The 15,783-nt window shown below is 36.1% G+C and overlaps 1 pseudogene; it reads right to left on the bottom strand.

Moving 5' to 3' along the window:
- Positions 1-1,032: 1,032 nt before the first annotated feature.
- LOC113291654 lies at positions 1,033-7,720 on the bottom strand (annotated as a pseudogene).
- Between the last annotated feature and the right edge of the window lie 8,063 nt (positions 7,721-15,783).

The following is a 15,783-nucleotide window of genomic DNA, read 5'->3' as shown; positions in this document are numbered from 1 at the left end:
ATCATGTTACATTAGTTTAGTCTTAACCAGTACCGTTACAACATGGGTTATTTCAAGTTTCCATTCAATACTAAAATAACATTCTTGCGATCTCCTTCCAAGTGAATATTCTGAATTCCTTTTGTTTGAGGCCACATCACTACCTTCATCAAAGGCTTTACTCTAGCTTGCAATAAATGAAGCATCAAAATCTAGCTTCTTGAAGAGCTAGCAGGCCCTTCCATTATTAACGATGTGTAGCCAAAGGGATTTTTCGTTTCAATTGATACTCCTTGATTGTAACTTCACTGTACATCGGAAGTAATACCCCAAGTTTTATTGTTTATTTTGTTCCCATTTTAAATGTAAGGGAAAGGTATAACTCAAAAGAAAAATACTATTTCTGTGGTCTGAAATCGGAGAAAAAAAAATACTATTGAATCTTTATGTGGGACTGTCCCATCCGAAAAGAAAAATGTTCAAGACACAAAATGAAGGGGCACGATGTAAACTACTCCAAATCCAGATCTTTTTCCAATAACAAATACCAGGTAGGCTAGAGAGTATCTCATAAAAGTACTACTCCCCCGTCATAAATTAATGGAGCTAATTGGTTTTAAATTTTGTCCCATAAATAATTGAGCTATCACACTAATCAAAGGGACATTTCTAAAACTACCCCTTTCAATTGATTATTGTTACTATAAGAAATATGTATAATTTGATAGTAATTGTTTATATTCGTTACGTAAGTGTTTTAAAATGATTTTTAATGGTATAAAGTTTACAAAAAACTGTAATATGATTTAAGAGATAAACCATTTCTAAGTTTCATAGTTATTATCTATAAGGATATATTTGTAAAAAAAAATACTTAAAACATACTCCCCTTTTCTCCTTACCTTAACAATTGTGCAAACTACAAATAGCTTAATTAATTTGGGACGGAGGGAGTATTATGTAGTAAATTAATACATATTTAAACACACACCTAGCAAACTACAAAATCAAGCAAGTAGGTAAAGAATAGAACATAAGAGGAAGGAAACTTTTTTACTTGAAAAAGTTTATAGTATCTTTCAATGCCTCTGCGAAGGTATCAATATCTTCCTTGGTGTTGTAGAAGTATAGACTAGCACGTTAACTTGAATTTACACCTAGATGGCGATGTAGAGGTTGTGCACAATGAGTACCTGATCTGATCGCCACACCATGCTACAACACAAAAATAACAGTCTGGATCATTAAGTGAATAAGATGCAAGACCAGGACTGCATTATGGTGGCGTGGTCTTTCTATGTGGAACAGGTCTTTAAAAGGATTTCCAACTCTCTAAAAACAGACAATTATTAATGCTTAATGAAAATAGTGAGGATTCATCATTAGTCATACTCGGTTATCAAGGATAATGGCAATATCTGTTGGGTTGACATCAACATTGAATGCACAAAGAGCAGCTCGATGAACAGTTCGGGAAGGAGCAGGGCCATATATGCGGATATTGGAGATGGAACGAAGGCTTTCGTGGAGATAATCAGCCAACTCTATCTGAAAAAGTGATATCGACAAGGGTTTGCATGAAGTCAGTTTATAACAACATAGTTAAAGAACCTCTACATATTACCAAACCTTGAACCAAATTATTTGCACAATCCATTATTTACAAATATTTCCATATATCCAATTCAGTATGGGAGAACAAGAAGCAACTGTTACTACCTCAATGGCATATATGGAAAACTAATCCATCATATTCTTCATAAGAGTCAAACAAGTACGATATACCATAGGCAAAGTAGCAATTTGAACTATTGACTTCAACTACAAATCTATCCAAATAAAAATAAGTATGAACTGATAAGGAATCGTCAACAAGAAGGAAAATGGCACGAGAACACCGTCACCTCATAATCATGGATTTTTTGCATGCCAATTTCTGATAGGTAATCCACTGCTGCTCCAAGACCTACGGCCTCTCCAATTGCGGGGGTTCCAGCCTCAAACCTAATTGAGTCAGACGATTGGTATTTGCTTAAGAAAGTGAGTTAACAGTGATCACACTAATGTAAAACTAAATCTCCTTACAGAAACTTTCAAATTCTCAAAGGGAAATTACTTCTGTCCGGGGGGAAAAATCTCTAAATAACACTGCCCCAGTAAGATATCTCCCAAGATTCAGAATAACTGATCATCTGCCATTCCAAAAGAAGTAGGCATTCCTACTGTCAGGTTCAAGATTAGTCTACCCTAAGCTTGTGCCTTGGTCAGTTAAGAGCTAAAATAATCAGGAAAACATACTGAGACTAACGGATAAAGAAACTTGTGATGTACATTGCTGGTGGCATCCCCGCATTACCAAGAGGAATTCAAAACATATGGATATTGGTCACTTATTTAGTTATTTGCGTCTCTCAAGCATGGCAAATTACTCTCTTATCCTCATGTATGTATCCTCTTATCAAGCAGTAGCGTATTCGTCAGGTATTCTAACAAGTTTATTCACCTGGAAGGAGGTTCTGCATAAGTAGAATTGTTTAGAAATACATCAGCAATCATTTCACCGCCACCTGGAACACGAAATCAACATCAGGCATCCTACACTCACCGTATTAAGAAAATGCAAGCACACACAGAACAAACATAAGAAAGAATGATCTAAGAAGCACTTCTTCTTGAAGATTCAGTACACCACTTCAAGATCATCTATAAGTTTTTGACAGCTTTCAGCTTTTGAAGGAATTCAATCCAAAAGTTTAGGAGGGGAAAGAAGGGCGTTTGGAGCAGGGGGTGAGATACGAATCCATCTATGGATAGGCAAAAAAAATTGCCAAAATTTTAGGGTAGGCTAATATGTCAAAATGGGCTTTGGAACCCATAACAAAAAACTAATTAGGCTTGGGAGTCACTCGGGTTGAAACTACAGGCATCAGCTATCTTTAGTCTCAAGACTCTGTCCCCAACTCATATTTTGAAGAACCACGTTTGATGATTTCGAGTATTCCAGGGGGTCTAATAAAGTGTAAGTCACTAAATTGCATCCCAAGTGGTCAATTCATGTTGTCATCAGCATTATGTGGAGACAGCTCTCGTCTAGTTTCCGTTTCGTGTTGCTTTTCTTTCTTTTTTGACTACTATTATTGTTTGTTTATCAAAAACGTAACTTTTCCAAGAAACAAAAAGAGAATTCTTCAGAAGACTATTACCAGAAAAAGAAAAGGGAATATGATCATTTTCACATACAACATAAAATTACCTAAGAAAGGAGGCATGACTAACAAGAGCTCGCTTTTCCCATACAAGAATCCAATGCCTGTGGGCCCACACATCTGAGACACGTTTGCGGGATGTGAATCTTGAATTTAAGCAAAAGTACAAGGAGTGTATTTAAAAATCAGAAGCAGTGACCTTTACACCTCATACCTTATGTGAAGATGCAACAAGAAAATCAACATCCAGGCTCTGCACATCAACAACCATGTGAGGCACACTTTGACAGGCGTCTACTAATACCTTTGCTCCCAATATATGTGCCCATGCTGCGATATCCCCGATGGGAAGCAAAGAGCCTACAAAAGGAGGAAAGTGTAATTAAAAATTTGATTGTTATATATTTTTGCGTAATCAACAACTGTAAGAAAGTAAGAAACTATTGCCGTGAAGACTATACTTTTCCTCATGTCATGATCATCCACAGAAACCAACAGTTGTGAAAAGCACGACTTTGTTGTTTTGCGCGGTACAACAAGGTGCACTCAAGCTTAGTTTCATATGCTATGAACTATTTTTGTATGTCAGAGCAGCTAGCTGACTTCCTTTATTAGTCTACTGACACCAAAAAATGATAAAGTCTAGCAGATAAACTACACTGAAACCTTTTCCAGAGGAGGTATGGAAGCAGTGTACAATCAACTAACCACATAATGAGTTTCCGTTAGATGGTCCCTGAGGAAAACTTGTCCAGTGTTGGTGTTCATAGCAAGTAGTAAACACCAAAGCTTTTGAGATAAAATGAAGTCTACCCTCTTTGTACTTGAAAATTTGTTATATACATCATTACCAAAGACCATTCAGCTGTGTACAATACTTTCAGTAAAATAACTTTTCCTTGCTCAAACTTTAGACTTGAAAATCTTAGAGTTGCAATTTCTTGACAATTATCATATATATAACATGTAATCTTGATGAAATGCCTTCAAAACTTGGAGAATAAAACCTTATCAACAAGATGCAAATTAAGAAAGGGAAAAAGAAGAGCCTTTACAGTTAATGGAGCACCTACCAAGAACGTTGGACACGTGGTGGACTACCACAAGCCTCGTGTTTTTAGAAATCATCTCCCTCAATTGCAAAACATCTGGAACTTCCTCTTCTGTTAAACGAACAAATTTCAGAATGGCGCCAGTTTTTTGAGCAACAACTTGCCAAGGAACAATAGCGCTATGATGTTCGGCTACCGTAAGGATAATCTGTAAGAGAAAAAATTAAACAAGAGAAGAATGAGTGGCAAGTCCTGGGATGGTGACAGTCAAATAATTATAAAGAATATTTTCTTCATAACTTCCAAAAATCTTAGAAAGGAAACAGTTACGCAGTCACAAGTTCATAAGAGAATACATACCTCATCTCCCGGTTTTAAATTTGTAAGCCCCCAAGAGTAGGCCACTAGATTTATAGCTTCGGTTGCGTTTCTTGTGAACACAATATCTGTAGATTGTGGTGCATTAACAAAATTCGCCACCTTTTTTCTCGCTGACTCATATTCAATTGTGGCCTTGACACTCATAGAGTGGAGGCCTCGATGCACCTTGGCATTATAATTTGAATAATAATCATTTATAGCCTTCAAAACAACATACGGTTTTTGAGAAGTCGCTGCGTTATCCAGAAACACTAATTCCTTTCCATTATCAGCCTCCTGAGAATTTCAACAAAAACATTTTGCGACTTTCAACTACTAAAAAAGAAAAGTCGTGTCATGGCCTCTGACAACAGAGCGCCCCATATATTCTCAAGCCATGGATAACTCCAATTCCAATCTAAGGGGTGAAAATATAATACCATATATTCAGCAATGGCTAGCCGAATGGAACATACATAATATATGCTATAAACTATCACTACGGACTTTTCTGCATAATTAGATTCAGAGTTATAAAAACTATGCATTTAAGCATGTTTGGGCAGAAGTAATTCAAGGTTGGATGACCTCCTGAGCAACTGTCGTTGAATAGCCTTAATAATGCTCGTTGAAAATCCCACATTGATGGATAACCATTCTGGTTAATGGGGGACAATATCTACAAACAAGGTCACCCTCGCGGCAGTTATTAAGGGTACACCATTTGGCCTTTATATGTATATACTATAGATAGTGTACATAACTATTTTATGTAACGAATTTCATAGGAAAGAGTGAAAGTAAGAATTTATTATCACAGGTCTAAGGTCCGAGTTTGATTTTATAGAGGGATCAAGCAACAAATAGAACGAATAAGATTATACATAGGATGTGATACAAGGAATTAAATGAAACCTATATATAGGATTGCCTAGCGGCAATGTAATACGGCTCGGCAGAGACGGGCGAGCTACTCGTGAGTAACTCGGGTATCGGCCTCTTAGCTATACGAACCTTACATACTTTGCTGAGCCGGGTTTATTTCCTTTACCCGCCGAGTCATCGGCGAATCAGTCCGAGTCGCGGGCAATGTAATACGGCTCGGCAGAGACGGCCGAGCTACTCGTGAGTAACTCGGGTATCGGCCTCTTAGCTATACGAACCTTACATACTTTGTTGAGCCGGGTTTTATTTCCTTTACCCGCCGAGTCATTGGCGAACCGGTCCGAATCACGAGTCTACCGACTCTATCTAATAGATAGACTATCAGTCAATTAATAATCGAAAACTACACTATTAGTTTGTTTTTTCCATTATTAATTGACTAATAGTGATTGACGATTAATTACATCCGTAGAAAACAAAACTAACCATAAACACTACATAAATTTTTAATAAAATATATGACAAGACATCCTTAAAATTAGAGAGAAAAAAAAATCATTTCCAACGGTATTCTATTTGACCTCTTCTTTTGATAAGTATATATTTTATTTCTAATAATTTAAAATTTTATTAGATTTAATCAGAGCTAAAAATGGTTATTTAATATATTAGTGTCAATTTAATTAAGTAAAAACTGACTAGGATGAGTTGACGCCCTCAAGATCAAGATAAATGCCTAAAAATAAAAATAGACATTCACCTTGAGGATGTCAACACAAATTTAAGTCACATCATCTATACATTAATTAAAGAAAATAGGGTTGGAGAAGGATTTTAGAAAAGATGGACGTGCATTTTATACGGACTTAGACAATTATCCTCACACACATTTTATTGGAAAAGCTCTAATAAACTGGAATACGTATAATTTTCTAAATCTTAGCTTTTCTTGCCATAATTGTCGATTGATTGACAACTGATTTTTCCATTATTAGTTGACTACTACATGTGGTATAAGATAAAAACTAATCATAAAACTTAAATATACTCGTATAATCGTGGTAAACATAACAAACTCAAATAGGAATTTCCATATTTATGAGCTTATTGACGAGTGTTAAATGTGAAATTCTAGAAATCAGTATAGGTAATGACTCGCCGAGTTATTCGGTGGGATCGGCTAGGATCCTGGCCGATCTGGGACCAACCCCCAATCATACAACATTGCCTAGTGTCAGAAGTATTGTCGTTCAGCGGTTGAGCTGTTGTCCCGCAGCACAGCCATCACTGCGTGGCATACCTATGCCGCCAACGACTCCATTTTCTTCCTGCTTGGCATACCCATCGCCCAGCAGCAAAAAAAAAAAAAAAAAAAGAGTATTCTACCTAATATTCTACGGCGCTGGGAAAATGCTCAAGTTTGACGATTTGAGCACTCCCATAGTGGGGCTTAAATCAACAGATTTGTCAATTTGAATGAGCATCCCATATGAATTGTCCTTGGTTAATTTCACTTAAATGGCTGTCATTGAAAGATGAGTTATTTATATTGATCTTTGTACAAGCCTTTTCAATAATAGGAGAAGGAAAAACTGGACTGAGCTTTGTAAGCTGCAGTTATTCAAAAGCGTAAACAATCGTGGTATTTGAAAATTCTCTTTTTATCTATTAAAGACGCAGAGATACCTCTCTGCATCATCCTATTCTCCGTTGGTCACAATATCCTCAATATTTTTCATGAAATACAGCGATTCTTGCTCGAATCTTAAAATATCAAAATCAACCAAACCTAGCTAACAAGATTCAAAATAACCAATTAAAAAAATAATTAATAGTTCTAGTGAACAGGTTCCTTTAACTTCTTTTCGTTTAGAAACTGAGGTACGAGAATAACATATAGTCTATTGGGAAGATCAAACCTACGCAACACTAAAAATAAAATAAGAAAATAGGTCGAATTAGGTTCAAAAGGTGAACCCGAGGTAACTTTGACATACACATATACAACAAATAATAGAATCCACTGACCTAATGAAGAATTGGGAAATCAGGTTTAGTAATATCCCCAAGTGAAATTGATTGAACTGGTTTGAAAGAAACTACTGAAGAAAACCTTTTAAATCCTTTGTGGATTGGTATAGAGGTAAAATTGGGGCTTACGTTTTTGAGAGGAGAAAGATGTTTGGGAAGTAGAGTTCCCGCTGGAGAACGATAACAGGAGATTGGGCTCCAGATCATCTTTATTTTTAGAAAAATTTGTTGTTTGGTCCTAGGCCCATATAGTTATTTATAGTAGGGTCCAACCGGATTTTATCCTTACCCTAAGGTTCAAAGTTTTTTAAATCAAGAAAATGACTATTATACCCTACAACTAAACACGTGTGAAGCAACATATTTCTCAGTATTCCATATATGTACTGCTGATCTATAATCTAAAAAACAAATACATGTTAAAAACAAGTAATAAGTCAATGAAAAACAAAATCAAACACTTTTATTTCAGTATTCCATATACATATACTTGTGGATCAATTTTTTTTTTTTATGAAACTATAAAGAATAACAAAACCAAAGCAGTATGTTTCAGTATTCCATACATGTACTGCTGATTCATAATCTAAAAATCAACTGCATGTCAAAAACAAGTAATGAATCTATAAAATTACAGTACTGAAACACTTTTATTTCAGTATTTCGTATACGTACTTCTGGATTATACAAAAAAATGATAAAACTATTTAAAAAAAACAAACAAACTAGCAATAGACTTGTATCCCACACTCTCATTTCTCATTTAATTTCCCATACAAACACCACCTGCAAAAAAAGGTTCAATATTTATTAGGCTATAACATTCGGAAATCGATTTCAGAGAATCCAAAACCAAATCAAAGCAGTATTTTTCAGTATGTCATACATGTACTACTGCATTCATAATCTAAAAATCAACTGCATGTCAAAGAAAAGTCATGAATCTATGAAAAAGCAGAACTGAAACACTTTTGTTTCAGTATTCCATATATGTACTTCCGAATTAAAAAGGAGAAGAAGAAGATAAAACTATAAAAATAGCAAAATCAAAGCAATAATTTTCAGTATACCATATACGTACTGTTGATTCATAACTTAAAAATCAATTTCCTGTCAAAAATAAGTAATGAATCTGTGAAAAACAGAATTGCACACTTTTATTTCAGTATTCCATATATGTACTTCTGGATCAAACAAAAAAAGTAATAAAACTATAAAATAAATAAAAAAATCAAATCAATATTCTTCGACATGCCATATATGTACTGCATTATTTTTCAGTATGCAATATGTGTACTTCTGAAACTCTTGTATTTCAGTATTCCATATACGTACTTCTGGATAAAACAAAAAAAAAGGCAACAAAACCGTAAAAATTAACAAAATTTTCAGTATGCCATTTATGTTCTGTTGTATTTTTCAGTATGCCATATATGTACTTCTGAAAAGTGAGAAAATCAAAAGCAATATTTTCCAGTATGACGTATATGTACTTCTGAAAAAAGCTTTTATCTCAGTATTCCATATATGTACTCCTGGATTAAACAACAAAAGTGATAAAATTCTATAAAAAACAATAACAAACCAAAGCAGTAATGAATGTATATATGAAAAATCAGAATCTGAACACTTTTATTTCGGTATTTCATATATATACTTCTGGATCAGACAAAAAAAGTGATAATACTATAAAAAACTAACAAAATCAAAGCAGTATTTTTCAGTATGACATATATTTACTGCTGATTCATAATCTAAAAACAGTTGTATGTCAAAAACAACTAACTAATCTATGCAAAAACAGAATTGAAACACTTTTATTTATATATTTTGTATATGTAATTCTGAATCAAATAAAAAAACTTTGTAAATCTAGGTTTTTGTCAGTACTGCAGATATGTACTGTCGATTCATACACAAAAACAAACTCAAACAAATCTAAAACCAACAAGATGAAACTGATATAATCAAATCTACTGAAGAAATGAACAAAAAACGTGATTATTCATCTAGATCTGAAATATTTTCATAAAAATAAAATAAACAATCAAGCATTCATAAAACAATTAGATATTAAAAATCCTAAAAGAACAATCAAGCATCCATTATACGAAGATGAAAACGTCAAGAACTCGATCAGATCTTCATGTTTCAGTTGAGAAACAAAAAAAAATGGAGAGAAGATTACGTACGCATAATAAGAGAGAAGATTACCTGGAAACCACGAAAGATCTTCGTAAGCAATCTTCATAAAAAAATGAATTGGAGAGAAGATTTCGTAAGAGGCAGTAGCAGAGAAGATGGGAGGGAGAGAGAAAAACGGATCTGAGCATGGAAAGAAAAATGAAAAAACCTAGATTATATTTGTGTTATAGTAGAAGGCTATTTCGGGAAATCTAAATATCTACTTAATAGGTTCCGCACGTGTACAGGACCTGAGCTTAAAAAATTGGGTCCATTTTTATGTTTTCTTTTAATTATGGACCTCCGGTTATTGGGCTTTAGTGGGTGGACCTTCCACTAATTAGTATCACTATATTAGTACCTATAGGTAATTCCTACTTATTTTTATTTTATTTTTGAAGCAAAAATTAAATCTCTTCTTTGCCAGATACCTAACTACCTAAATTTCGTGCCTTTATGTTATACTGTATGTATTCTTTTATATATGTACACGTGGGTTTTCAAAGGAGTTCAAGGGGCGCTAGGAAAAGGAGGTTTAATCAGAAGACTCAAAACTGAATCCATTCTAGTTCTAGGTACGAGGTTTGTCTCCGTGACAAAAGCTATCAGACGGACGATGTTCAACGGGGGACATCATCCGGCGGTGGGGAAATTTCGGCTGGAGTTTTTGCTTGGACGGCTGGGAAACTTCGTTGGTCGGGGTAGGTTAACGAAATTGGGGCGGTGTAAGATTCCAAAGCACCCTCTTTTCTCTCTTTTGCTTCTCTGAAACTATTATCTATCGGATCCGTAGGTGTTATCATGGTTAGGGGAAGGTGATGTAGTGCTTCAAAGAGGGTTGAATCTCGAAGATAATCCTTAAAAGGTGATGCAATTGTAGTAAAAAATCCTTCTCAGAAGATAATAAATTAATAATCTAGCATATATGATTGTATCGCCACCTAATTTTTCAATTTTCTCATATGATATCTAGGATTTTTGATTCGTTGTTATTTCGAATTATTCTTAACATTGTTGCAATATAGGGTATTAGGTTTAGGCAAAGTGTTTTTTCCAAATTGGGGTTTTTCTGGGTTTAGCAAATTTTAGGGTTTTGAATTGGTGTATTTCCAGTTTATCTTGGATCAATTATAATTTTTTGAAACCGTATGGAAACCGAGGTAACCAGCAATAAGATGATTTATTCTGTTTACCTTCAAACTGCTTTAATTCATATCGTTTTGTTGTTTTTTGGTTGTACAATCACATTTGTGGTGAATATATTCCGGTCTTATTTCTTTTTAGATTTCTTGAATGTATTCTCCCTTTGTTTGTAGGTATACCAAAAGTTGACACATTTATCAGTCTAAACACTCAGCACACTCGAAGGCTCCACCGCCAATATTCCTGTTTGGGGTCCAACCAGTTAACTCACCGGTGCACATGAATAACTTCAACATGCTGAAATTAGTTACATGATCTAAATTTATGTTGGGTTAACTGAGTTTTTCTAAAGAGAATTAAGAATCACTAGCCTCTGTCACCATCAGCACCACCAGGCCTGTTTTAGTGGAATGTAAGTAAACCCATACCGTCTCCTTTTATTTATTTCCTGATGAAGCTTCTAAACCAACATTAGTTATCATTTTCGACAGACCCGATGACAAAGTCACAAAGCTTCGCCTTTTTACGAGCAACAACAGGTCACTGCTCTTACCCTTTCTACGAGAGGGAACAGGAAGGAAAGGGCTGAGAAAGCGAAGGATGGTGAATATTTACTTCTTTTTAAAGCCAATATGCACTTCACATTCGAGGAGGAGATGATGCCTGAGATTGGAGATCTGCAATCTAATTTACTCTAATTGGGAAACTAAATTTCTCCATCCAGGTATTTTCTACTCTTTTGTCTTCAAATTTCAATGGTATTTAGCTAAATTAGCTAAATTTGTTCAGGATCAAAAAGTACTTGCTGAATATGTGTAATTTTCATTAACATCTTGAGTTTTGCATACTTTAGATTCTCTTCTCCAATTTTCGCTGGACACTTCATTGTATTTCTATAATTCAACTCATATCCAACTCTTTAGCTCCTGAGAATTTCAAATGATATACACAATGCCATGTGATAATTTCTTATCTTAATGCGTCTTAAGGCCTATTCCTATGGGTATGCCAAACCAACATATTTGTCATATTAGCACCCACTATGGGTATGCCAAAGTGCCAAACTCATATGCCTATTGTCAGTTATGACATATAGGCATACACGATGGAGCTTCCACCGAGCGATAGAGGTTCTATCGCTTTGCTGAGCGATAAATATTTTATTGCTGGCGATATTCTCTTTATCTCCGGCTATATTCTCTTTATCTACGAGTATTTTTATATATTTTATACTTTCCTCTCTCCTGCTTTTTTATTATCTTAATATATTTTCATAAATAAAGGGACCCACTAAAGATTTTATAATGCATAATATCCCACATGGATCCCACAAAACACACACCAATATATTTTATAATACATAATATCCCACATGGATCCCACCTAACACAATTAAATATATCATTTTAATCAAATTTGCCATATCTACCATGATGGAGGAATGAATTTGCCATGCCAAACTAAATTTTATACCACATCTCATAGGAATAGGCCTAAGCAATTTATTTATTTATTTTTCATCTGGAGTCTGACATTATTTGTTGTTCAGTTTTTTAGAAGCGAATAATAGACCAATCTCCACTCGTATCATTCCCATTACCATAAGAATATATATAAGCATGTATTCTTCTTTTAGTTCCGCACTCCTTACTCCCGCTGTCCTGCCATTGATTTAATAAGTTATTTTCAGTTGTTAGCAGAGAGCAGAGCTGCGGTCCTCTTCTTGACCGACTCCTGTACAATTGCTGTGCTATTTCCATGCAAGTGTGTTTTTGTCTCTATTTTGATCTTGCAGGTGATAATAAGTTAATGCTACTAGAGTTTTACTGTAAAACACCACGGGTTTATAGGTAGGGTTTTTATTGCACTTGAATAGCTTTGATGATGGAATCTAAAACCCCAGCGCTCACGAGTCACGACTTGAATGGCCCTATGGTATATAAGTTCTTCACAATTGGTTAATGGGGTTACCTTCTGCTATATTTGTTGCTTTTGATCTTCACTAAAAATTCCTTTAGTTAGCATCAATTAGTTTATTTTATTTTGGCATGTTCTTTCTAAAGAATAGTTTAATTTATTTATATTGGAAACGTGGGTTTGGATGATAAGGTTTTAGGGGATTTGGATCATATTTGGTAGAGATGTATGATGATTTTAGGCTTTCTATTTTTCATGGTATTGCTGACTACCATGTAGGTTATCTAATTGGATTGCAAAAAATTAGATACTGTGCATATGTAACATTATTCTGCAGGACCTTCTTTGGTGCTATTTAGAATATGGTTGAGTACTTAAATTCATTCTCTGTTGGATCTTTTTCAGGACTAAATGACACTAACGTTGATTCAAAAACATTGTTGAGGCCACTGGATGATGTTGATATGGAAGGAAAGCCTTCTACGTAGTTTTATCCCTTCAACTTCCATTCGAGATATCTACGACGTACATCAAATGCTCAATCACTGCTTTGGAGGTCATGAATAATATAGCTCAATACATATAGATAATATGTATATGTATCCTATCTTGCTGCGATTCAAGTGGTCTTTATTGACAAAGTTAGTTTCCTTATATAAAATGCTGCTCTACTTTTTGATACTAACCATTTACTTCTATTCCTTTTCCATGTCATAATTTTTATCAGGCGTCGTCAATCTGAGTTTTTACACCTTTGAGGCAGAAATTACAATCTAAGTTGAATACTCCTTCAAACTGGAGGTTCAAATCACTGGGATAACATCTGATTTTTTCTTGTTTGCTCTCTTGCCACCCATGTAAGTAGATCTCTTTAGATGAGTAGGAAAAAATAGACTTACCAATTCAATTTTACTTCTTCATTGGTTTTTTCTGAAACTAAAGCTGTGAATGCTAAATGCTTTAGTAAAATTAAGTCGATTGGTAAATCTATTTTTTCGGGGTATGAAATGTGCCCAAATGGATAGTATGCCTGCTGCTATATATATTCCTTTGAATAATGTGGTTGATGTTGATATCATACGCAGTCTAGCATTTCGGTTTTATTTGTGTAATCGATATAAATTGTTTACTTTTCTCACACGCTGCTGCTATATCATACGCCACCATGCCACGGCTACTGGCACACTGCTATGCCACGACTACTGGCATGCCGCCATGCCACGGCTATTCGCACGCCGCCATGCCACGGCTACGCCACTGGCATACCACTAGCATGCCGCTATGCCAATGGCGCCACTCCGCTATACAACAAGATGCAGACATAATCAATGGCCATCCTTCCTTATGAGATGCAATCTCAGCCATTCAAGTTCGCCACCGAACTGACAGACTTGTGGCAAGTTTCAGGCGACCAGCTGCCTAAATCTAGTGGCCATGGCTACGCCAGGCGCCACTTGCATTAACGTGCCACTGGCATGCACGAGTCATGCCAGCCACGCCAAATTGCCACTGCGCCATTATCATGCGCCAATACAAGGTAGCCATAATCAACGGCTACCCTCTTTCATGAAATGCAATCTTAGCCACCGAAGTTCGCCACCGAACTGACAAACTTGTGGCAAGTTTTAGGCAACTCGCCAAAACGAGCCCAATAGCCTTACATGTTATTTTCCTACGGTAAGTCCCTTGACTTTGACTTACCACACGTAGCAAAGTGCTACATATTTTCCACGAAAACACTCGAGATATCAAACACGTCACAAAGTGGGGGACGCTCATCAGGGTATTGGTCTGGAGGTTTACAGCGTGCGGCGTGCAATGCGCCCTTTACAAGAAAGTGTCATGAAGTGGGACAATTAGTGGTGATAAAAGTAACGGTGTAAACAATTCATTTCCTTCATCATGGAAGTGTAATGTCTGACAGTTACACGAATTCACTTCCTTCATCATGGAAGAATAACGTCTGACAGTTATACGTTACCCTATTCTTCACCACTCAATCGTTTCCACTTCCTACGAGACCAGGGTACGTTTCAATATGGCTTGTGTAAATAGGATTCACCTATTTTCACCAAAGGACAAGTTTTGGTCGGCAACAACGCAGTATCTAAAAATCACCTGGTAGCTTTCCATTCTGCTCGCCAGTTCTACTTTCAGATACAAGTCATAAACAACCACACCTTCAGAATCAACTATTCTGGTCTCAACACTCTCTTTGTTTCCCTCCCTAAGACCAATCGTCCTCCTTCACTTTGTGACCGAAGCAAGCCTGGAACGACCATTTCTTGGTTTAGGCCAGGATTGTATAGATTGATCTCTCGAATCAAAAGTACTCCCGTGCAGTACATTGTTTAGGGTCTAGACTCATTTCTCATCCACACACCCAAAATTACCAAAATCAGCAGAAACGGTTTTCACCCACAAACAATTGGCGACCATAGTGGAAGATTAATATTTCGGTTACAATATCAATTTCCAATTCCTAATTTCATTTTTCAACACCGATCTCAAGATGGTAGAACTCAGGTCCGGATCAGCAACAAACCCTTAGAATGCTAGCGCTAAAATCATCCCCGGTACTAACATTCCTTCCAGTGACATTAATATGCCATTTGCCAACACCAACGGCGCGGAAAATGTTCCTTCAGGTGTTACACCGCCGATCACCAGAGCCAGAGTCGATGCTGCCACTCCCAACGTTTCTTCAAGTGTGACATCTCCAACCGTCACCAGAACCGCTGCTACTCCACCATCAGGAAGAGAGACTGGAGGATCCAGAAGAAGCCGATTTCCTCTTACCACCGTTGATTTGATGGAAAGACAAAAGGTTCTCGTAAAGCTCAGACATACATGGCTACAACTCAGAAAGAGATACCTATTTTCCTCAAGACACTAACGGAGTGGCTACCACAAGAGTCACGTCAACCCCAGATGGAGCTGACAAGGAATACTTTTAACATCCGACGCAGGCACTTCAGTAGGACGCGCGTTTACAGATGAAGAGGCTCGCGTTTCTCTTGAAATCC

The sequence above is a fragment of the Papaver somniferum genome, chromosome 6 (genome assembly GCF_003573695.1).
Source record: "Papaver somniferum cultivar HN1 chromosome 6, ASM357369v1, whole genome shotgun sequence".
In the NCBI taxonomy this organism is placed as follows: domain Eukaryota; kingdom Viridiplantae; phylum Streptophyta; class Magnoliopsida; order Ranunculales; family Papaveraceae; genus Papaver; species Papaver somniferum.
This window is presented reverse-complemented; position numbering and strand designations above follow the sequence as displayed.